Raw genomic sequence first — 23,625 nt, forward strand, 5'->3', positions numbered from 1 at the left:
GTAGGACCAGTTTTCAGTGAATTTGACGTCTGTGCAAACAACCTCAGTTATTCAACACACTGTATGTATTGGGCGGCCATTATTCCCTTGACTTCCATGCATCCATTGACTCCAATTAAAATTCAGTAATAATGGACGTCATTTAAAAAAAAAAAAAAAGCAAGTGTCTTTTCTCTTTTTTCACATTGTGAACATACACATTTTCAATTTTCTTTGTATTAAAAATATTTTCTGAAAGAAAACCATAAGGTTTCAGCTCACCTACTGCACGGACAGGCAGTGGACACCGCCTTAGATACTTGCACAAGTAATTGAGTAAAAATCTTTATGCTATATTGGTCTGCATTAAGAAGAGGGGGAAAAAATGGACTGGTAGCTAACGCGTTTTGGACTTAATGTGGGAAAAATCCCATCTAAAATGTGTCAGCTATGTAGTCTGTTTTTTACTCATTTTCCTTATCTGATTTCTCCCAAACTTCCTTTTAAGCTGCTTTTGACCTCATCTAAGGTCAACTTTGATGTAGTAAATGTGATGTAGTTTTTTGTTTTTTTTTTCCCGTCAGAAAGAAAATAAGGGCTGATAACAAACCTGAGGCTGCCTGACAGACATTACTTTGAATGGGACACAGCAAGAAAAAAGGCTGAAGAAAACCAGCAAAAGGGATTATCCATGACCAGTTTCTTCCAGAATTAGTGCAACTAGTTTTGCAGCTCAGTTCTACTAAGGTGAATGGAGACAAATGGTAACACCACACACAACCTGGGCACAAAGGTAGTGCTGTTTTTGGCACCGAAAAAAAAATTTGGTAGTGTTTTTTTTCTAATCCAGAATAACCCTTTAATATAGATCTATGAAGAATTTTTTTTGTACCATAATGATTAGAAAGAACTTTACAGCAACCTTCTTAGTATTGTTAATAATTATTAATTAAATTATAGTTATTTTTCACATGGCAGTTGTCATATTCACTACCCATTTCCATAACATCACTGGGCCCTTGTGTATTGTCAAGAATTGTCTTGCTATATCAGACTAATACTTTGAATTTAACATACATTATATTACTATTCGCAAAAAAAATGCATCAAACTAAATATTTATTTTTTTTCAAAAATCAAGATCATTTTTATCTTTTTTCCTAATCTATTTTTATACTTTATTTATATTTTATTACATGCTGTTATTAAAATGTTTATAAAGGATTACATTTAATAACTATCTAATGTGAGTCATGTGAGACCTAGTCATAACCAGATGGCCGACGTTGTTTTTCATTCTCCCATGGAACTAAAGAGTACATCACATTTTCTCACACAGTAGCTCAGTAAAATCAGACTTATCCTTCATGTGAATTTCTCCAAAGAAATTGTCTTTAACTGCTAAAAGTTATTAGCATATCAGAGGCGGGGTCTTTGTGGGAAATGTCACTTGTAACAATAGACGTTACTAAGTCTTATTGTCTCCTCAGAACTTGCAGAGGCAGAAAAAATGATGATTGTATCATGCCTGGACTCTACCGAGCAGATGTTCACAACTTTCAATGGATCCTTACTTGTGGTTTAGTGGAAAGAACAAGAAGACTGACACTTCATGAATTGTTTGGAGGGGCTTATACATGTATTTACTAAAAAGTAAAAAGGTGAAACCAAAATCTGGACATGGCCCTTTAAACATTAAGTGAGTCTAATTCAGTGCAACACATAGTCCACCCAGATAAAGAGTGTCAAAGAACTCCATTGAAACATCACGTTAACTACTCAAGACAGGAATTAAGAGACATAAAGATTACATTGTAAACATAAATGCAATAGAAATGTCTATTTAAAAAAAAAAAATTGTGACTACCATTTCTCCATTATTATTAGCAAAACGGTTTAAAAAAGTATGTACCCCTTTCTGTAGTCCTCTTTTAGTAAATTTTTATTACACTGTGTGGTTTTCAATCCTAAACCAAAGTGACTAAAACGTATCATTATGCATCTTACACTTATTACAAAAAGAAACAAAAAGATTACAGCACTGTAACCGGTTGCTTTTGATAATAGTCGGAAAAGGCTATAACCACACAGAATTATAGAAAAATAAGGTATTTAATACAAAGAACAATACTTAGCTGTAGTTACAGATGGTACAGATGCATAGTTGTTTTATCCACAATGAAATGGGGAGCCCCTTTGTATATTATGGTCTAATATACGCCCATTTCCCTCGATGACCTCCAGGGTGCTGGGCACCTTCCATCCATGGTCCCAGCTGAGGCTGACTAGAAGCTACATACCCCTGACCTTTATAGTAAGTTTGGGTGGGGGTGATGTGCTTCTATGTCTATGTAGACCACTGATGACCATGAATGGAAGTTATCTGATGTTTCCCTGGCCTTGTACATATTTACCAAGCACAATAGGGACCCAGTTTTACCACTACAGCTATAAGGTTCTTTCAGCCATACAACAATAGCAACAAACAACTGTATCCTCCAATGTTTACACTATTGTGAAGTTATATGGCTGGACAGTTGACATAGGTGTGACAGTATACATACACACAACTACAATGACTTCTACACACATAGCCATACGAATATATATATATATATACACACACAAGACATTAAAATAATACATTCCCTCTCATCACATCAATAAGACACTTAAATTTTCTGAAATGAACCCATCTGGTTACACTCCACCCCTTGACTTATTGATGTGATGTAAGGAAGTTACAGACATTATTTGTGACGCCATTTACACATTCTTCTGATATCATCCTCATTTAACCATGTGATTGCTCACTTCCTATTCTCTCTTACATTGGTCGGTTGCTACAAACAGAAACTGGTGCGGTCACAGCTGGGCTTAAAACCAAAAAAGAAAAATCAAATGTCCAGTAATACCAAATACAATATCCATTCTGGTGGGAATTTTCTTTCTTCTGATCTTCTTAGACCCCAATCTCAGGTGCAGGGAAGCAAGGGGATTATTGTGCCCTCGCCACAGGCGCCTATTGCTCAGGTAACGTCATTACTTCCATGGTTGGCCAAAGGACAGACCCTCAGTAGGCATCTGCCCCCACTCTTTACATGTTCAGAAGTCTGTCTCATTCCTCCCCTCCCCTATGTATCTCTGGTGATGGATCAGGGGGTTGCAGGTATGGCTGGAGGTGCAGACTGTAGAGCCACTTTAGCAGTGTTGTTCCAGGTACATGGTCTTCCTTCACTCGTGCATCATCTTGGCACCTTGAAGACACTGTAGATCTCTGGATGTCAGCTCTTCAGGCTCTCTGCACTTGCTGAGTTTTAAGAGGGGTAAATATCCAAATAGGAATGAATCAACAAATCCACAGCAGATAGGAAACATGGTGGCTTTAGACTCAGTCACATGAGAACAGAAGGTCATTTGCGAAGTCTCTGTAAACTCTGTATAAAGTCCTGTGCATTTTCATGGTGGTCACTCATTCCTTCATCAAATGGAGAACTTAAAAATAAAAATTCAAATGTCTTTCTTAGGGGAAAAAAAACAACAAATCAAATCTCTGCCCAGGAAAGTGTTTCTGTTGATAGCAAGGACATGTAACAATGGCGATCTACCTAATCCCATTACCAACATGTTTATCGTCAAACAACATTCTTAAATTTCAAGCATACAAACTAAACATATAGTATATGACTTCAGTCTATTGGATGAATAAACAAATCAAGAGTATACACACATATCCTTTAATATGCATCCCATGTAAAGCAAACCCATCATCCTGTATTGGAGATATATATATACACACATACATATATAGCTATATCCAATGCAGGCATTTTCTCACTAATGGTTACCCATACATATTTGCATTTTCCCAACACAATTCACCCACCCTTACTGTTTTGTTTGTAAACAATCTTGAACGTTCTGAACTCATTCAGTTTATTACTTCAATATTGATTAATTTTTATCCCAAAACCAATTTCAGTGAAATATATTCAATTCAGCATTCAGATACACCACTTATATAGCACCAAGTAGGCATCTGAAGACAATTCAGACTTCTCAATCTTATTTCCCTCTCAGGGTTTCAAGTGACAATGAGGTCTTTAGGAGGGACAAAGGGCTGGTATTTCCAAACATAAGGAGCTGTCACTCTCCCTTTCTTATCCCACCTTTCTCCTCCCACCTTTCTATGTCATTTGTCACCACCCCCTTAGTCCAGGGCTTTGTACTGTCATACTTCAGGTCAGTCGTCTGCAACCTTGGGACCATAAAAGCCTACTAACCTTCTTGTGGTATCACAAGACAGACAAAACATATAACAATACAGACATGTACAAACATAAAACACACGTGGGCCCATTCATTCATAACATATAATTCACACAAAAGAAATGTTAAAAATAAAACAAAACAAGGAGCTCCTTTAAAATAAAAATAAAAAAATAAATTAAAAAGCTTCATGAAATGCCTACAAAATTGTGGTTAACCATATCAAAAAATGTCTCTTTCATGTGCAAATCCTAAAATATAAATGGACAATTAATGGCATTTTCACACAGTTGAAGTTCTCGGTGTCCATCCTTCCTGCCAAACTGTGAAAAAACTAAACTTTTCATTAGGGCAAAACTTTCCTACAGCTGTGGAAATAAACAAAACTCATGGTTATTTTTCAAATCTTAAAAGGTGTAATCAATATCACCATGTGGATTTTTCTCTTTCTATACCCCAATTTACATTTACCAATTTAAATGGATCCATTATATTACAAGTTATACACATACTATATACTGTATAGCAATACTCCTTCAAGAACCTGCAAATAAAACACAGACATATTAGTTATATCATAGATTACATAATCCCATGAAGTCATCAGATGCCATCAGATATCGTCTATCTGACTGGTCCACAAACAGAAAATACAAACACTAAAACAATGGACAGAGTACAACACTTTGCACAGAGATTACGTTTATAGCTCTCAGACACAAAATCTTCAAATGACAAACAGAGAGTCCTCAACTAATCTTTCCAGAGAAGTCACAAAAAGAAAACCTTCCTGCCGCAGCAGAGCTACATATTGTCATTTATCAATTACTATGAGATTAAACCTCCTGTGAGCTCCAGACCTTCTATTGTTTTCTTACTGACAAGCTGCTTCTCACTCTGCTCTCCCAGGTACAGAGAGAAACTTTTCTGCAGTGTAAAAACACATACAACGTCATTATAAAAACATATACAAGCCTTCATTTATGGCTGGAAGTTACACTTTTTACTGTCACACTGTTACCTTCTACACATTAATCGTTCCAATACCGGTAAAACAATAACATCCATTCTTACCTGCCAATAACACACAACTTCTACTCATACTCTTTGCAAACACATTACTACAGGTTTCACATCTCTCAAACACTTAACTCATGAGTTACTTCAAACCTATAAAACAACACACTGCGACCACTCATTGGCCAAAACCTGGTGAGGAGCCTGCTCCCACCCTACAATCTCCACATCTATGAAGCCCACTTGCCTCACTTCTTTTTCTTGTATGTCTCTCTCAATTCGCGCCAGCAGACAGATCCATCCCACATCTGCTGCCGTCTTCTGCCATTCAAGAGACATAACAAGGCACCACCAGCCGACTGGGGTCTGTCAGCTGAAATGGTGTCACCACCTCGAGTGCTGGGTGCCCAGGGTCGCGAACTACACACCCACCAGGGGACTGGACTCGCTTTGTCATCTACCCCACAACTACACATCTCAGCTAACACATACATTATATCCTATTACACAGTTATAGCAATTCTATGACTACTATCCCACTTCTGACACCATTATGTAACCGGTTGCTTTTGATAATAGTCGGAAAAGGCTATAACCACACAGAATTATAGAAAAATAAGGTATTTAATACAAAGAACAATACTTAGCTGTAGTTACAGATGGTACAGATGCATAGTTGTTTTATCCACAATGAAATGGGGAGCCCCTTTGTATATTATGGTCTAATATACGCCCATTTCCCTCGATGACCACCAGGGTGCTGGGCACCTTCCATCCATGGTCCCAGCTGAGGCTGACTAGAAGCTACATACCCCTGACCTTTATAGTAAGTTTGGGTGGGGGTGATGTGCTTGTATGTCTATGTAGACCACTGATGACCATGAATGGAAGTTATCTGATGTTTCCCTGGCCTTGTACATATTTACCAAGCACAATAGGGACCCAGTTTTACCACTACAGCTATAAGGTTCTTTCAGCCATACAACAATAGCAACAAACAACTGTATCCTCCAATGTTTACACTATTGTGAAGTTATATGGCTGGACAGTTGACATAGGTGTGACAGTATACATACACACAACTACAATGACTTCTACACACATAGCCATACGAATATATATATATATATACACACACAAGACATTAAAATAATACATTCCCTCTCATCACATCAATAAGACACTTAAATTTTCTGAAATGAACCCATCTGGTTACAAGCACCAAATATTCTGTACTGTTCTGTACTGACAGCAACAGCTGTTCTCCACAACTACCCAACTCAGATAATAGGTATATTAATAGTAATTGTATATATGTCATTCCTTAACATAAAAGCCATATAACACTAATATGATCCAGAGCTCAAAAATAAGTCTACATCTAAATAGTTAAAGATAAACAAAATGAAGGATTCAGACAGGCCTAGACAAAGTTCCAAAAGAGTTGCCATAACAAGACTTAAGACAAGCATTTCATCTACAATTTGTCAGCTCTGCCATAATGACCACCCGCAGTGTTGTAGTCTTAAAAGACAATGAGGGCAGGAAAAGCAGGGTATATATAGGAGCTAACTAGACTCCTCTCCTTTACCAGAAAGTTCATCAATGTGCTCCTTGCTTCTGCCCTCTGTCTGCAGCTGCCACTGAAGCTTCAGAGTCGGTCTCTGAAATGGCAGGGTACTCAGCCAATCAGTGGCCCCAGCGCTGTCCCATCTCAGCCAGTGATTGGCTGAGCAGCCAGTCACTTCAGAGACCAGCTCTGAAGTTCCAGCAGTAGCTGCAGGCAGAAGCTAGGAAAACACCAGGGAGCATGGAGAGGTATATATAAAGTTTATTTATGTTTTTTACACATTCATAAGCCATCGCAATAGCCGTGCAGTGCTACGTCTATTCAGTCGGCAGCCGATGATTTTTTAGCAGGTAAGACAACAGTCAGCCAATGAGCGTTTCTTTGGCTGCTCGCTGTCTTCATTACATGGAGCACTAATCTGGAGTATGCGCCTGACCGGGCAGATTATTGCTTCATTTAATAGGGTCTTTATCTTCCTGGCTTCTCTACCACTGCTACTGTCAACTCTTCTGGTCCCTACTGCTCTTTCCAATGGCATCTTGCTCTATCTCAGCCAGCCACTGGGCTGAGCAGGCAGTTCCTGTGGGCACAAAATATCATAGGAAGCATGAAGAACAGCAGCGGAAACCAGAAGATTTGACCCATATACAGTAATAAAGTGTATGGATGCAACAGAGCTTGGATGAAACGGATGATATTGCAGGAATTGTGGTCGCGAATGTGCATTATATTGGCAAAACAAATCTGGGAGTACTTCTTTAAATTTTATATTGTTTAATTCTTCCTCTGGTTTCTTTCCAGATGTTTTTACTTTCACATTTAACTAAAATAAACAGGAAGTGGACCTTTGGAAGCAAGTGACTTTCCATTACCGGGGACAGAATGTAATAACATTGCAAGTTATAAAAAGGAAATTATTAATTATAGATACTGTTACATAGACCAAAATATTTATCCGCTTGTCAAATGCTGAGAAGTAGATGACATTTTATAAGCAAGTAACTTCAAACAACCGTACATTCCTATATTAGTAGCTCTAGGTACAGAAACAGTCCAGTGTTTCCGTGAGAAGTACTAGTGTTAAGCTGTAGTCAACTACGCATTTGTGGACCAAATACTGCAGACTGGGGTAGATTGAGATTATTTGGCAAATCAGAGAAATTTATGTTGGGGGCTCACACTCAAAATAAATTTATCAACATTCACCTATAGAGAACATGTGCATGTCATTAGGTTTTTACCATATTACAAAATGACCCTCATATAAAAAAAGGGATAGATTTGCGAAATTGAAAAAAATAAATAAATAAATAAAAAAAAAAAAAAAAATATATATATATATATATATATATATATATATACATATTGTAGACATGTCACTGGAGAAGTGTTCAAGGGGGTGTACATCTCACCTAGGTTGCTACGCAGTGTGAGATGGTAAGTTCAGGACGAATCTGTTACTCAGCAGTGTTATTCTGCTGAGTTATTATTTATTGTTGCCGGGCCTGGATTTTCATGGAATGGCAGGTAGGTTTGGTAGTGGGACCTGTCATTCCCTCCCCCCCGATCCAGTTTGGGTTTTGGGATCAGGTGTGCTCTGACCCTAATGAGCCTGAGAAGGTAAAAACTCTGCAGAGCCTGCAGATGGTTGCTCTCAGCCAGGAGTGAACAACCTGTGTGTGTTTGGAGGAAGCTGTGAACGCAGCCACTGCTGGAGCTAATATACACCCTGCGATATCCAGGTGAAAGACGCTGTGTTATAGTGTCAGATAGGTGTGATAACCCAGGGCCGCCATCAGGAATTTCGGGGCCCCATACAACCAAAGTGACTGGGCCCCCCACATTAATAAAAAAAAAAATTGTGTGTTCGACCCACGCCTTGCTGGGAGGTATAATTTGGTTCAGATCAATTCTAGAGAACTGGCTCATATACCCCATTTTCCCCAGTGGCTTAAAATGTAACCTCTGTTATACAGTTATAAAATTGTAGAAACTAAATGTGAACAAGGTGCAATTTAAATGTTACCATACAGACACTTACTTGTATAGCTGCCTCTTGTGCTCTGTATGCAGTGCATTATATTCACCCTTGCAACGTACAATTTATAGCGCGTCTACAAGCCCAGTGGGGCTCATTATGATGGAGACTAAAACTTATACAAGAGTGGGGTAGGGGTTCCCCTGTATTCAGAATGCTGTTGAGTACTAAGCAATGCCCCGTTTGGGGTTATTGAATTTCGAGGGTCTGGGGGGCTGTGTGATTTGTATATGTTCACCAATATCCCCCCCCCCCCCCCCCCGGTATGCTCATTAACATAGAATATGTTGATAAGGCTAATATAATGAGGCTGTTCCATGTTAGTGAGCATATACAAATCACACAGCCCCCCAGGCAGACTAGTTTAGCTCACCCAAGCCAGTGATAGCGAATACATGGCGGTGAGAACGCTTTCTAGGAGATCCTGTTTGTGCAGCAGAGGTGTCTTTATCCTGCTCTGCATAGACCCTCGAAATTCAATAATCCCAGACGGGGCATTGCCTAGCACTCAACAGCATTCTGAATACAGGGGAACCCCGACCCCACTCTTGTATAAGTTTTAGTCTCCATCATAATGAGCCCCGCTGGGCTTGTAGACCCGCTATAAATTGTACGTTGCAAGGGTGAATATAATGCACCGCATACAGAGCACAAGAGACAGCTCTACAAGTAAGTGTCTATTTGAATTGCACCTTGTTCACATTAGGGTTCTACAATTTTATAACTGTATAACAGAGGTTACATTTTAAGCCACTGGGGAAAATGGGGTATGTGAGCCAGTTCTCTAGAATTGATCTCACACACAGACACCAGCACACATGTATACAGACACCAGCACACATGTATACAGACACCAGCACACATGTATACACACATACAGACACCAGCACACCAGGGCACGGTGAAGTTTGAACTTCTGCAACCTGGAGAAATCACCTGATATCACCTGCAGTCCTATGTAACACCACATAACACAGTGGTATCTCTGAGTACAGATAATGCAGTAGATTTCACCTGCAGTCCTATGTAACAGCACAGATAACACAGTGATATCTCTGAGTATAGATCATGTAGTAGATGTCACCTGCAGTCCTATGTAACAGCACAGATAACACAGTGATATCCCTCTGAGTACAGATAATGTAGTAGTTACCTGCAGTCCTATGTAACAGCACAGATAACACAGTGATATCTCTGAGTACAGATAATGTAAATGTCACCTGCAGTCCTATGTAACACCACAGATAACACAGTGATATCTCTGAGTACAGATAATGTAGTAGCTGTCACCTCGGGGCGCCCCTACTAAATAATGTTCTACAAAATAAGAAAAGTGTCATACAGGGACTCACAGGTGACGTCTTCTTTGATCTGAGGCGTCACTTTCCCTTTTCCTCTCCATCCGGCCCAAACCTCCATGATGATTCCTTCCAGATATGTTTCATCTTTTCAGAACCTGCGAGACAAAACAATTTAGGCTCCGCACATTTCTAGCAACTTCCTTTCCTTTCTCCCCCCTGTAGGCTCCCCTAGTAACTGCGCTGTGTAGGATGCCCCCTGTATGTAGGATCCCCTGCTGTGCCCCCTGTATGTAGGATTCCCTGCTGTGCCCCCATGAGCTAATAATGCCCCTAGAGGTGGCCCCCATGAGCTAATAATGCCCCCAGAGGTACCCCCATGAGCTAATAATGCCCCCAGAGGTGCCCCCATGAACAAATAATGCCCCCAGAGGTGCCTCCATGAACTAATGCCCCCAGAGGTGCCCCCATGAGCTAATAATGCCCCCAGAGGTACCCCCATACACTAATAATGCCCCCAGAGATGCCCCCATGAGTTAATAATGCCCCCAGAGGTGCCCCCATGAACTAATAATGCCCCCAGAGGTGCCCCCATATACTAATAATGCCCCCAGAGGTGCCCCCATGAGCTAATAATGCCCCCAGAGGTGCCCCCATATACTAATAATGCCCCCAGAGGTGCCCCCATATACTAATAATGCCCCCAGAGGTGCCCCCATGAGCTAATAATGCCCCCAGAGGTGCCCCCATATACTAATAATGCCCACAGAGGTGCCCCAATGAACTAATGCCCCCAGAGGTGCCCCCATGAGCTAATAATGCCCCCAGAGGTGCCCCCATATACTAATAATGCCCCCAGAGGTGCCCCTATGAGCTAATAATGCCCCCATGAGCTAATAATGCCCCCAGAGGTGCCCCCATGAGCTAATAATGCCCCCAGAGGTTCCCCCATGAGCTAATAATGCCCCCAGAGGTGCCCCCATATACTAATAATGCCCCCAGAGGTGCCCCCATATACTAATAATGCCCACAGAGGTGCCCCCATATACTAATAATGCCCACAGAGGTGCCCCCATATACTAATAATGCCCCCAGAGGTGCCCCATATACTAATAATGCCCCCAGAGGTGCCCCCATATACTAATAATGCCCCCAGAGGTGCCCCCATGAGCTAATAATGCCCCCAGAGGTGCCCCCATATACAAATAATGCCCCCAGAGGTGCCCCCATGAACTAATGCCCCCAGAGGTGCCCCCATGAGCTAATAATGCCCCCAGAGGTGCCCCCATGAGCTAATAATGCCCCCAGAGGTGCCCCCATATACTAATAATGCCCCCGGAGGTGCCCCCATGAACTAATAATGCCCCCGGAGGTGCCCCCATATACTAACAATGCCCCCAGAGGTGCCCCCATGAGCTAATAATGCCCCCAGAGGTGCCCCCATGAGCTAATAATGCCCCCAGAGGTGCCCCCATATACTAATAATGCCCCCGGAGGTGCCCCCATGAACTAATAATGCCCCAGGAGGTGCCCCCATATACTAACAATGCCCCCGGAGGTGCCCCCATATATTAATAATGCCCCCAGAGGTGCCCCCATGAACTAATAATGCCCCCAGAGGTGCCCCCATATACTAATAATGCCCCCATAGGTGCCCCCATATACTAATAATGCCCCCAGAGGTGCCCCCATATACTAATAATGCCCTCATGAACTAATAATGCCCCCAGAGGTGCCCCCATATACTAATAATGCCCCCAGAGGTGCCCCCATACACTAATAAGGCCCCCAGAGGTGCCCCCATACACTAATAATGCCCCCAGAGGTGCCCCCATATACTAATAATGCCCCCAGAGGTGCCCCCATATACTAATAATGCCCCCAGAGGTGCCCCCCATGAGCTAATAATGCCCCCAGAGGTGTCCCTAAAAAAACAAACATCCTACTCACCTAATCCGCGCTGTGGCTGCAGGCAGCAGCTCTTCCTCCTCTTCGGGCTCCATCTTGCGAGCCGCAGGGACGGGACTTCCGGCAGGCGTGATGACGTCACATCATCACGCCTGCCGGAGAGGTCACGGCCCGGCCTCCCATAGGCTGCTGGTATGAAGTGCCGGTAGCCTATGGGAGGGAATACAGGAGGAGGACGCTGACAGGTCCTGCTCTTGTATTCTGATCGCTTTAATGTTCCGCCCGCTCAATGTGCGGGCGGAACATCAAAGCGATCAGTGCATCCCGAGAAGCTGCGCGGCGGCAGCTTCTCGGGATGCTCAAAAACAGGTGTCAAGGGGGGCCGTGCGGGCCCCCCTAGCGTAGCGGACGGGGGGCGGCGGCCGGCGGGCCCCCCCCATGTCTCTTAGGGTCCGGGCCCCATACGGCAGTACCACTTGTACTGCCCTATCGGCGGCCCTGAGAGAACCTGTTAGTAAGCGCCCAGACGGGCAAGACCTTTTTGTTTGTTTGGTTCTTAAAAGCACGGTGTTGCTGTATTTCTGTTTGCTGGACTGTTTATGCTACAAATAAACGCCAAGCTGTTATTTTATGAATCCTGCTGTGAACTGTGAAAGTCTGCTGTGAACTGTGTCCAAACATACTATCCCCCGGGAAGATCCCTACAATATAAATATATATATATATATATATATATATATATATATATATATATATATATATATAATTTTGAACCATGAAAACGCTGTTGGGCCATGACTACACAACATCCTTTTTTGGCCTCTGATGGATGTATTTTTTTGGATGGCTATCATTTGTGACCATACAACTTCAGTTAGAAGTAGTGGACATTATATGGCAGCGAAATTATGACCATCCGAAAAACTGTTTTTTAGCTGAAAAAAATAAGCAAAAGTATAAAGCAGCTGAAAAAAACTAGGCTCAAAAAAAGTGAAACGTAGCCTTTGCTCATTCAGCCATTTTGGGGTTTAAAAAATGCTGAAGACATAATGTAGGAACACATATTGATGTATCCTATATAGGACCTTATGGTAGAAGGCATATTATTATATCAAAATCCCTCTTATGTGGGCAAGTCTAAAACTGAAATAGCTTTAAAGCAGTTTTCCGGCATTAAAGTGACTGTACCACCAGGCCCAGGCTGAAGCACTGGAGGCGGGCTGACCCACCCATAGTGGGAGCAAACCCCCGCCCCTCTATAATAGGGTTCCATTGATTCTAATGGAGTCACGTTATGGAGGGGCGGGGGTTTCTTCCCGCTAAGGGTGGGTCAGCCCGCCTCCAGTGCTTCAGCCTGGGCCTGGTGGTACAGTCTCTTTTAACATTTTTTAAGATATTGCTGTTGGTGCATATAAAACAATAAACATCCTATACTTACCTATCTGCGCTCCCCCAGTGTCCTGTTGCGGTGCAGCTTGTGTCCCCTGCTGACTGCAGAGGCTCCACTTCTGAGACGAACTCTGTAGTGACAGCCCACTCAGCCAAAGACTGAGATGGGACAGCCCGATGACCAGTAATTGGCTAGCAGGCTGTTATTCCCGAGAGTTCATTTTAAAAGTGAAGGTTTTGCAGTCAGCAGGAGGATTGTGCTGATATGGTTCCCTGCAGCATAGTATAGAGCTACTGTGCAGCTTAAAGTGACTATACCACTAGGCCCAGGCTGAAGCACCGGAGGAAGGCGACCCACCCTTATTGGGAAGAAATCCCAGCCCCTCCATGACGTGACTCTATTAGAATCAATGGAACCCTATCATAGAGGGGCGTGGGTTTCCTCCTACTAAGGGTGGGTCGGCCCGCCCCCAGTGCTTCAGCCTGGGCCTGGTGGTACAGTCACTTTAAGGAGCATACCAGCTTCAGCTGCAGCAGTAGCTTTAAAAAGGTAAAAAAAGAAGTTTTATTTTTCCATGCAAGCAGGGAGAGGGGTGGCAACTAGTCATCTGGGCGGGGAGCCACCTGTGACTAGTCAGTTTAAGGGGTTTGTGATTTTACAGCAATGCCAATCACTTGCAGTGTCCCGATACAGGTGGTCAACTAAGTTTTATTTCACCTGGGTAAAGTACCTCTGTCAGGCACCACACAAAGGGGATGAAGGTGCTTATTTGTATTTCCCCACTAGGTGTTGTACTGTTTTTATGTCTTATATGCCCACAGCTGAAAGTAATGTGCTAACTTCTGTTCTGTTGGTTTATGTTGTCCAATCACAGGTGCAGGTACCTCACACTGTTTTCTCCTATTACACTTCTTCTCTCTCCTTTCCACACCACTCAGTGTTAGCCCCAGTTCCCCTTATAAAAGGGTGTTTAGTTCCCGGTGGGAGGTCTTTAGTTGGTAGATGGTGGGAAGAGACCTAGAGTGAGAGTCCCTACTGAAGCGAAGCCAGGCCTGACCCAGGCCAGAGCCCTTGTCAGGGACCACAGATAAAGTCAAATATCCTTCTATTGAGAAATTTACTCCAGTATACAGTGCTAAACCTTCAAGAGGGGTAACCATCCTCTAGGGCAGTGCTTCTCAAACTGTGAGGCGGGCCTCACCAATGAGGTGCCCCCTAGTTGTTGGTGAGGCCCAGCTGGGGAGCCAGTTTTCACAAAAGTGACTACGAGCTGCACAGTCCTTTTGATGTTTGCAAAAATCTCCATTTTAGCAACATTATTAATTTATTTTGTACTTGCTTTATTAGTATATAGAACGTGAAAGGTATCCCTAGCATTATTTTCAGCTTTTAAATGGACTTTCACCACAGATAGTGAGGCCCAGGCATCCTCTTCGTCAGTCTGGTGAGGCCCAGGCATTGCCTTGGTCTGCTTAGTGAGGCTCCAGTAGAAAAAGTTTGAGAAGCACTGCTCTAGGGTATACCTTGTCCAGGGATCCTTCTATTGAGGTATCTTACTGACTATACAAACCTCAGAAAATCTGCTACGCACAGTAGTAAAGGCCTGGGACTTGTACTACCCAACCTGGCACTGGTTGGGCAGAAGGCTGTCAGATAGAAGCTTATCTAAACATGAGTACAAGTTTTCTTCACACTCTTCTTCTTCACTACAAACATCCGGACAAAGTACACTACTATCTGGACCCCAAGACAGTGCCTATATCTACTCTGGGCTACCTCCACTACTTCTTCTCCTATGCTTCACCTCTGTCACCTGCTCTTTAAGTTATTTACATTATTTTTGTCTTGTATTGCAGTTAAGTCTTCACTATTTTTATGTTGTTACACCTACACCTACACCTTACACTTGGGCTACCCCTTTACAAGCGCAGTGCCAGTGTGTCCAGGGGTGGGTTCTAACACCACTCCGGGCCACCATGACAAGTGCCCAAGTGTACCAAAGCCCACCTTGCTGTACCACCACCACACAGCACCCCAGTGCACGGCACACTGACTGAAGGACAGCACCCTGGCGAGTGATTGAACAGGCTTTCAAGACACAAGAGTGACAGTCCGCTCAGCCAATCACTAACGAACTGAGAAGGTACAGTGCCACAGCCATTGATTGGCTCAGCGGGCTGCCACCCTTGTGTCTCGAGAGGGATAGCCCACTCAGCCAATCTCTGGCTGTGGCGCTGTCCCCCAGTCAGTGATTACCTGAGCAGACTGGTGGCAGCTGAAGACACCAGAAGAGGTCAGGAAACCGCTTTTGTCTTTTTTAATAATTTTTAAAACAAAGCTTGCTAAAATTTGCTTAGTCAACTAAGCTAATTTTTGCAAACTACACTGGATTCACTTCAATCATCCCTAATCAACATCATCAGATTATAAATGGTCCCACAGTCTCACACAGAAAATAAAGGCTGGCCCAAAGAGTGGCTTGTAGCTTATTGATAGATAGATATATATATATATATTTTAAAAAGTGTTGTGCGTAATAATCAGAGTAAGGCTATGTTCCCACATGTGGCATTTTGGTCAGTTTATTTACCCAATTCAATAGCAAAAGCATTACCTAGAAAAACTGAAGTAGAAAAAGTTGCACTTTTTCTGTGTTTTGGATTAACTGGTTTTGTCTAAAATACTGACCTAAATACTAAGCCTTGCAGAAACAACTGTGCAGCTATTGCTTCGTTGAGGGAGTCACTTTTGTACACCAATTATCATATAATTATTATAGGCCCTACATATTACAGTCCTCATAGATAACACTGAGTTATAAGCTAATCATTTAGCAACAGCTGCACAATTTTTAAGAAGCCTTAGCCTAGTTTATAGCTGATTCATCCCTTGGCATATAGCTGCTCACAAGTGTTGAGGAAAAGAGATTATCTAGTATGGCGTTGAGTATTTCTAACCCAATGACTGAAACAACTGTTACTGTATCAAATGACCAGACATCAAAAGAGTGGTCACTGAAGAGACACTAAAGAATTGATAATTTATGGGAGCTGCAGCCAAACTCAACATACGTCACAGTTAAGGCCAGCATGTATAATATCTTGTAAAATGCCGGCTAACCACCTATTGACGTGAAATATCCAGGTGGTCTGCCCTGATGTTCCAGAATGTTCATGCAGAGGACAAGAGTGGAACGCCAACTGTTAGTGACCGCTAAGCTCTCCAGAGAGAAAGCAGGGACCGTGTAATACTGTCCATGCTTTCCTGATCGCTGTATACACAGTATTCAATGGCCCAGAGCACATAAACATATGAACGATCATCTGTGATTGGGTTATATGGGCAAAGTACAACACAGTTGGTTTCAGGCAGGTCAATGAATCTGGGCGTGGGAATCTATATGGCTCCATGCTTTGGACACAATGCAGACAGCTTCATTACGCTGTACATATAGCTTCCTGGGCATTTTGGCAGTAATTGGTTCCCATTAAAATTTTGAAAATATGTCTGGTCAAGAAGGGGGTAAAAAAACCTGGACTACATGTGGTTAAAAAACGTTACAAGATGTAGATAATAGAGATGAGCGAACGATCCATCCGAACCCGATCGTTCGGTATTTGATTAGCTGGGGCTGCTGAACTTGGATAAAGCTCTAAGGTTGTCTGGAAAACATGGATACAGCCAATGACTATATCCATGTTTTCCACATAGCCTTATTAGGGCTTTATCCAACTTCAGCAGCCACCGCTAATCAAATGCCGAAAGTTCGGGTTCGGATTGACTCGAGCATGCTGGAGGTTCACTCATCTCTAGTAGATAATAACCTGATAATATAAACATAACATTAAGTGAAGGAGGCAGGCAGTAATATATGTACTCCTCTTTACACTCGTGTGATTGAAAGTTTAAGGACTGTATGCTGGATCACCAGTACTGTAAGCAGCCTATGCTAGTCAGCCTATGACTGTATCCATGTTTTCCAGGACCCCCTAGGGAGGCATCTAACTTCTGCAGCTGCGGGGAATCAATTACCAAGCATTCGGGTTAGGTTAACGTTGCTGAACAAAAACATTTTAACAGGTCCACTCAACACTAGGAGTCACTATTCAGACACATGACAGTTAAACACAAAATGAAGATGTTGTAGAAGGCTGATGGTGTTTACAATGTATAAAAAAAATTCATTATTATATTGGAGTTATCCATTATATTGTATAACAGCTTGGTAATATTGGAAAAGACCTGTGTAGTCAGTATAAAAAACTTGCCCTTTAACCCTTTGAGGACGAGGCCCAAAATGACCCAGTGGACCGCGCACATTTTGATCTTAGTGTTTTCGTTTTTCCCTCCTCCCCTTCTAAGAGCTCCAGCACTTTCAGTTTTCTATCTACAAGCCATGTAAGTGCTTGTTTTTTACAGAAATAGTTGTACTGTGTAATGGCGTCATTCATTTTACCATAACATGTATGATGGAATCCCAAATATATTATTTATGAAGATATAAATAGGTGAAATCGTAAAAAAGAATGCAATATGGTATTGTTTGGGGGGTTCCTGTGTCTACGTAATGCACTATATGGTAAAAGCGACATGATACAATTATTCTATAGGTCAGCCCGATCACAACCATATGCAGGTTACACAGATTCTCTAATGTTATATATTTTTTTTAAATGAAATCCTTTTTTTTGGCAATTAATTATAAATAAAATGGGACTATTGTGACGCTTATAACGGTTTTATTTTTTCACCTACGGGGCTGTATGGGGTGTCATTTTTTCCGCCATGATCTCTTGTTTTTATTTATACCATATTTGTGAAGATCGGACGTTTTGATCACTTTTTATTAATTTTTTTTTTATATATAATGTAACATAAAATCGGTAATCCTCGCACTTTTTTCCCTCTTTTCGTCTACGCCGTTTACCGTTCGCAATGACGCTTGTTATATTTTAATAGATTGGACAATTACGCACGCTACGGTATATTATATGTTTATTTGTTTATTTATTTTTATATGTTTTATTTATATAATGGGAAAGGGGGGTGATTTCAACTTTTATTGGGGGAGGGGTTTTGGGGTAGTGTGTTAGTGATTTTAACTTTTTTTTTTTACACATTTGAAGTCCCTTTGGGGGACTTTTACATACAGTACTTTGATTTCTACACTGATCATTGCTATGCCATAGGCATAGCATTGATCAGTGTTATCGGCGATCTGCTCATTGAGCCTGCCTGTGCAGGCTCAGTGCAGCAGATCGCCGATCGGACCGCAGAGAGGCAGGTAGGAGACCTCCGGCAGTCTTTTTTACAGATTGGGACCCCCGCAGTCACACTGCGGGGGTCCCGATCGGTAAGTGACAGGGGACTCCCCCAGTCACTTACACTTAAATGCCGCGGTGGCGCCGCGGCGTTTAAGGAGTTAATGACACGCGGCAGCACGATGGCTGCAGCGTGTCATTACCGGTGAGGTCCCGGCTGCTGATTGCAGCCGGCCCCCACCTGCTATGAAGCGCGCTCTGCTCCGGAGCACGCTTCATAGCCGGAGAAACACCCAGGGCGTACAGTTACGCCCTAGGTCGTCTGGGGACAGACATCCATGGCGTAACTATACCCCCTGGGTCGTCTAAGGGTTAAAGCCCTTGTTATTGTTTATTATGACATGATTGGTATAATACATATACGTTAAAGGGGTTGTCCGGCGAAAATCTTTTTCTTTTAGATCAACTGGTTTCAGAAAGTTATACAGATTTGTAAATTACTTCTATTTGAAAATCTCAAATCTTCCCATACTTCCCATTATCTGCTGTATGTCCTGCAGGAAGTGGTGTATTGTTTTCACTCTGACACAGTGCTCTCTGCTGCCACCTCTGTCCATGTCAGGAACTGTCCAGAGCCGGAAAGGTTTTCTATGGGTATTTGCTGCTGCTTTGGACAGTTCCTGTTCCCAACAGAGATGTCAGCAGAGATCACTGTGTCAGACTGAAACAGCTTAGAAAAGAAAACACCACTTCCTGCAGGACATACATTAGCTGATAAGTATGGAAAGGCTGGAGATTTTTAAACAGAACTAAATTACAAATCTATATAACTTTCTGAAACCAGTTGATTTGAAAGAAACTGATTTTTGCCAGAGTACCCCTTTAAGCCATTACCATGACCTCACTTGGCATTTCTCAGTACACCGCTCTTCCTTGAAGCCATATTACATCAGCAGACAATGCACTTCTTGGTGCTCAGGCCAATCAATCATTCCTGTGGAGATGACCATCAAGTGCGATAAAAATGCAGTCATCTCTGTGGCAAGCTGCCAACTCTTTCCTGGTATCATGAGTCAGGACATACAGTGACAACAGCAATTGAGAACATATGTTTTTCTGGGACATTGAGATGTATATGCAGCGTATTGCTACTTTCACTTCAAAACTAATGAGAGATCTTCAAGTGTATGGTGTACTGCCTCCTTATGATGTCATGTAGAGACTATTCTGTATGGTAACAAATGAAATGGACAAAAAATGACCTAGATTGCATATTATGCTGCATGGTTTATTGGTGAAGTCATGAAGCGGAGCATTCCTTCTCACTTGCTGCTAGCCATAAATGGCGAAAATCCTCGAGCTTCCTTATCCAGCAGGAACATGATTAAATGAAGCTGAAGCTGTTAGAAATCTCGGCAGATCAGTGATAGCACAGATGAAGGGTAACCCAAGGTTAGTGGCATCACCTATAATCATGGTATTACTAGAGTGATACACCACTGACAGATTTAACCTGTACGAAATTCATAGAGATGTAAAGGGTTACCTCTAGGTTACAGGATCATTATGATTAGTGAGGATCTGATCTCTAGGATGCTCTCACTGATCATATGAATTCTCTTGACCTCTAATCTTGCAACAGCAAAACAAAAATGGACTGAGCCACAGCTCCTTTATTCTGAGGATGATAGAAAAGATGACATATTGGTAGTATAACAGTGATAGAACACTCTAAACCAGGGGTGGGGAACCTTTTCTATGTCGAGGGCCAGTTGGGCATTAATAAAATCATTCGAGGGCCACATACTGTGCGCAGCAGTTAGTAGCGTGGGTTTGCAGCACACGGCAAGGCAAAGTGTTGTTCCCCTAATGCCCCTGCTATTATAGTTAACCCTCTTTGATGCCCCTTGTACCTGATGTGATGCCCTTTAACCAGAGTTAACCTCCAGTGATGCCCCTGGTAGCTGTAGTTAACCCCTTACTGATGTCCCTGGTAGTCTAGTTAACCCCCAGTGATGCTGCTTGTAGTCTAGTTAACCCCCCAGTCATGTCCCTGGTGGCCTAGTTAACCCCCCAGTCATGTCCCTGGTGGCCTAGTTAACCCCCCAGTCATGCCCCTGGTGGCCTAGTTAACCCCCCCAGTCATGCCCCTGGTGGCCTAGTTAACCCCCCCAGTCATGTTCCTGGTGGCCTAGTTAGCACCCCCCCCCCCCCGCCCCCGCTAGTCATGTCCCTGGTGGCCTAGTTAGCCCCCCCAGTCATGTCCCTGGCGGCCTATTTAGCCCCCCGCTAGTCATGTCCCTGGTGGCCTAGTTAGCCCCCCCAGTCATGTCCCTGGTGGCCTAGTTAGCCCCCCCCCAGTCATGTCTCTGGTGGCCTAGTTAACCCCCCCAGTCATGCCCCTGGTGGCCTAGTTAGCCTCCCCCAGTCATGCCCCTGGTGGCCTAGTTAGCCCCCTCCCCCCCCCCCCGCTAGTCATGTCCCTGGTGGCCTAGTTAGCCCCCCCAGTCATGTCCCTGGTGGCCTAGTTAGACCCCCAGTCATGCCCCTGGTGGCCTAGTTAGACCCCCAGTCATGCCCCTGGTGGCCTAGTTAACCCCCCAGTCATGCCCCTGGTGGCCTAGTTAACCTCCCTAGTCATGTCCCTGGTGGCCTAGTTAGCCCCCCCAGTCATGCACCTGGTGGCCTAGTTAGCCCCTCCAGTCATGTCCCTGGTGGCCTAGTTAGCCCCCTTCCCAAGTCATGTCCCTGGTAGCATAGTTAACCCCAGTGTCTGCCCCAAATAAAAAAATGAACATCCCACTCACCTTACCTTTGCTCCCAGGCTGCCCAGGTCCTCTTCTCTCCCTTCTATTCTGTGCCCGTCTTCTACTGCAGGCGGCATCGCGCCTGGCCCGCAGGAGAAGAAAGACGTGCAGTGCTCTAGTGGGGAAGGGGACGGCACTCACAGCATCCCCCTGTCAGCTGTCACAAACACAGGAGGATGCGGTGGATGCCGGCTCCTTCCACTTCAGAGCGCCGCACGTCACAGGGGAGACGGAGGCCGCATCTGGAAGTGTCAGGGGCCGGATGTGGCCCGCTGGCCGGAGGTTCCCCACCCCTGCTCTAAACACTCCAACAACATAAATATATGCAGTGTCCCGATGCAGATGTTTTATGGTTTGATGAAGCATGACCTGAGCAACTACTATACTGCATGTAACGTTATTGAATTTGTATATTACCATGTATTGGCAAATGGTAACAAAGGAGTTAAAGACACACATACACAAAGCTCAAACACTTTCTGCCCTCTATTGCCACCTCTGGGGGATATCAGTATTGTATTACAATTTCCCAGAACTTTCTGGTAAAGTGGGAAGTATCTAACTTTAAAGGGGTACTCCGGCCAGCTTACTTTGTAATCAGCTCTGCTGCCGGAGGTGTGACGACTCAGAACAGCTGTGTTCCATTGCCACCATTATTTGCCGTGACGTCAGGTGCAGGGGGCGTCTCTTTTTCCACCCTCCTCCTCAGACACAGCGCTGTGTCGTACTCTCACAATAAGGGAGGGTACAGCTCTACTCTGTCGGCTGTACTTTCTCTTATCAATAGAGTATTTCACTCTAAGCGCTAGGGGGTCTGGGGTAACATGTCGGTGCTTAGCTGTTTGTTACATTGCTCCTTAACCTGTAAGGATAAAGGCATTTGGTGGCCTAGATGTATTTTTAATACAACTTGGGCGGAAAGTGTGGCCTTTACCTAAAGGTGTTCCTGTAATAAAATTGAGGAATGGACAGTTTAAAGAAAATGTATCACACAGATTAGTTTTTACTGATTATAGACAGGTACTAAAACATGTTCTTTATCTGCTTCTATTTTCTGATTACAATTTTTTTCATGTTATTTGTAGAACATTATTATGGGGGCTGCCATCTTGCCTAAGCTGTTTTTTAAAGGATTAAACAAAGTTTGGTGCAGCTCACAATCCTAGACTGGATCGGTCGAGGTTAAACTAGAAAGCTGCCTACACCTAGAGATAGGCAGATTGGGGATTCAACTAATAAATTAGGGGTATCCTAGTCCTCAAGACCAAATAGCAGCCCTTATTCTAACAAATAATCGATTTAATCAATAAATAAAAACGATTAAAAAATATGCTGGTAGTTGTATTCAAAAGTAAAATCGGTATACAGATATAAAATATAGCATGCAACGAACAATGATATCAGAAAAAATATATATGAGTATAAGGAGAAAAAAAAGAATCAAATGGTTGAAACAAAAAAGAGAAAAGAAAAAAAAAAAAAATATATATATATATTAAAAAAATAAATAAGTAATTGAATGTTGGAGTCTAAAAAGTGGCAATTGATGCGGATGTAGAGATCTCTCTATATTCTGCAATACCGCTCACTTATTCCGTATATGCCGCTTTTCCTTCTGATATGGGAGCAATTTGCAGTTTGTTTCTTGGACTTGTAGTCCTTCTAGATTTATGGTTCTCTTTTGACTTATAGTCCTCCTGTGTTTGTAATTAGTGTTGGACTTGCGGTCTTTCTAGCTGCACAGTTGTTCCCAAGCCCACAGTTTCTCCAGTTATTCAATATATACTTATAATGATTTACTGTGGATATATCTCAGTTTGATACAAATATTCATTATAAAATATCAACGAACATAGTGTTAATGGGTTAAAATGATGTAGCACGTATAGCGTCTCTCACCCGTCCCGAGATGGTTTGATAGTGTCGTTCCCTGGCTCTTCCTGCTAGTGTACAGTGGCCGGTGTTGACCGTTCCTGAGCTCGAGCAGTCCTGCCGCGCGTCCTCGTGGTTCCGAGGATATCTTTGGCGTGCGCAGTGTCACAGCCTCGGTCTCGTTCTCGGCAGCTCCGCCCGGGAACCGGGTGATAG

This window comes from Dendropsophus ebraccatus, chromosome 5 (assembly GCF_027789765.1).
Source record: "Dendropsophus ebraccatus isolate aDenEbr1 chromosome 5, aDenEbr1.pat, whole genome shotgun sequence".
NCBI lineage: Eukaryota > Metazoa > Chordata > Amphibia > Anura > Hylidae > Dendropsophus > Dendropsophus ebraccatus.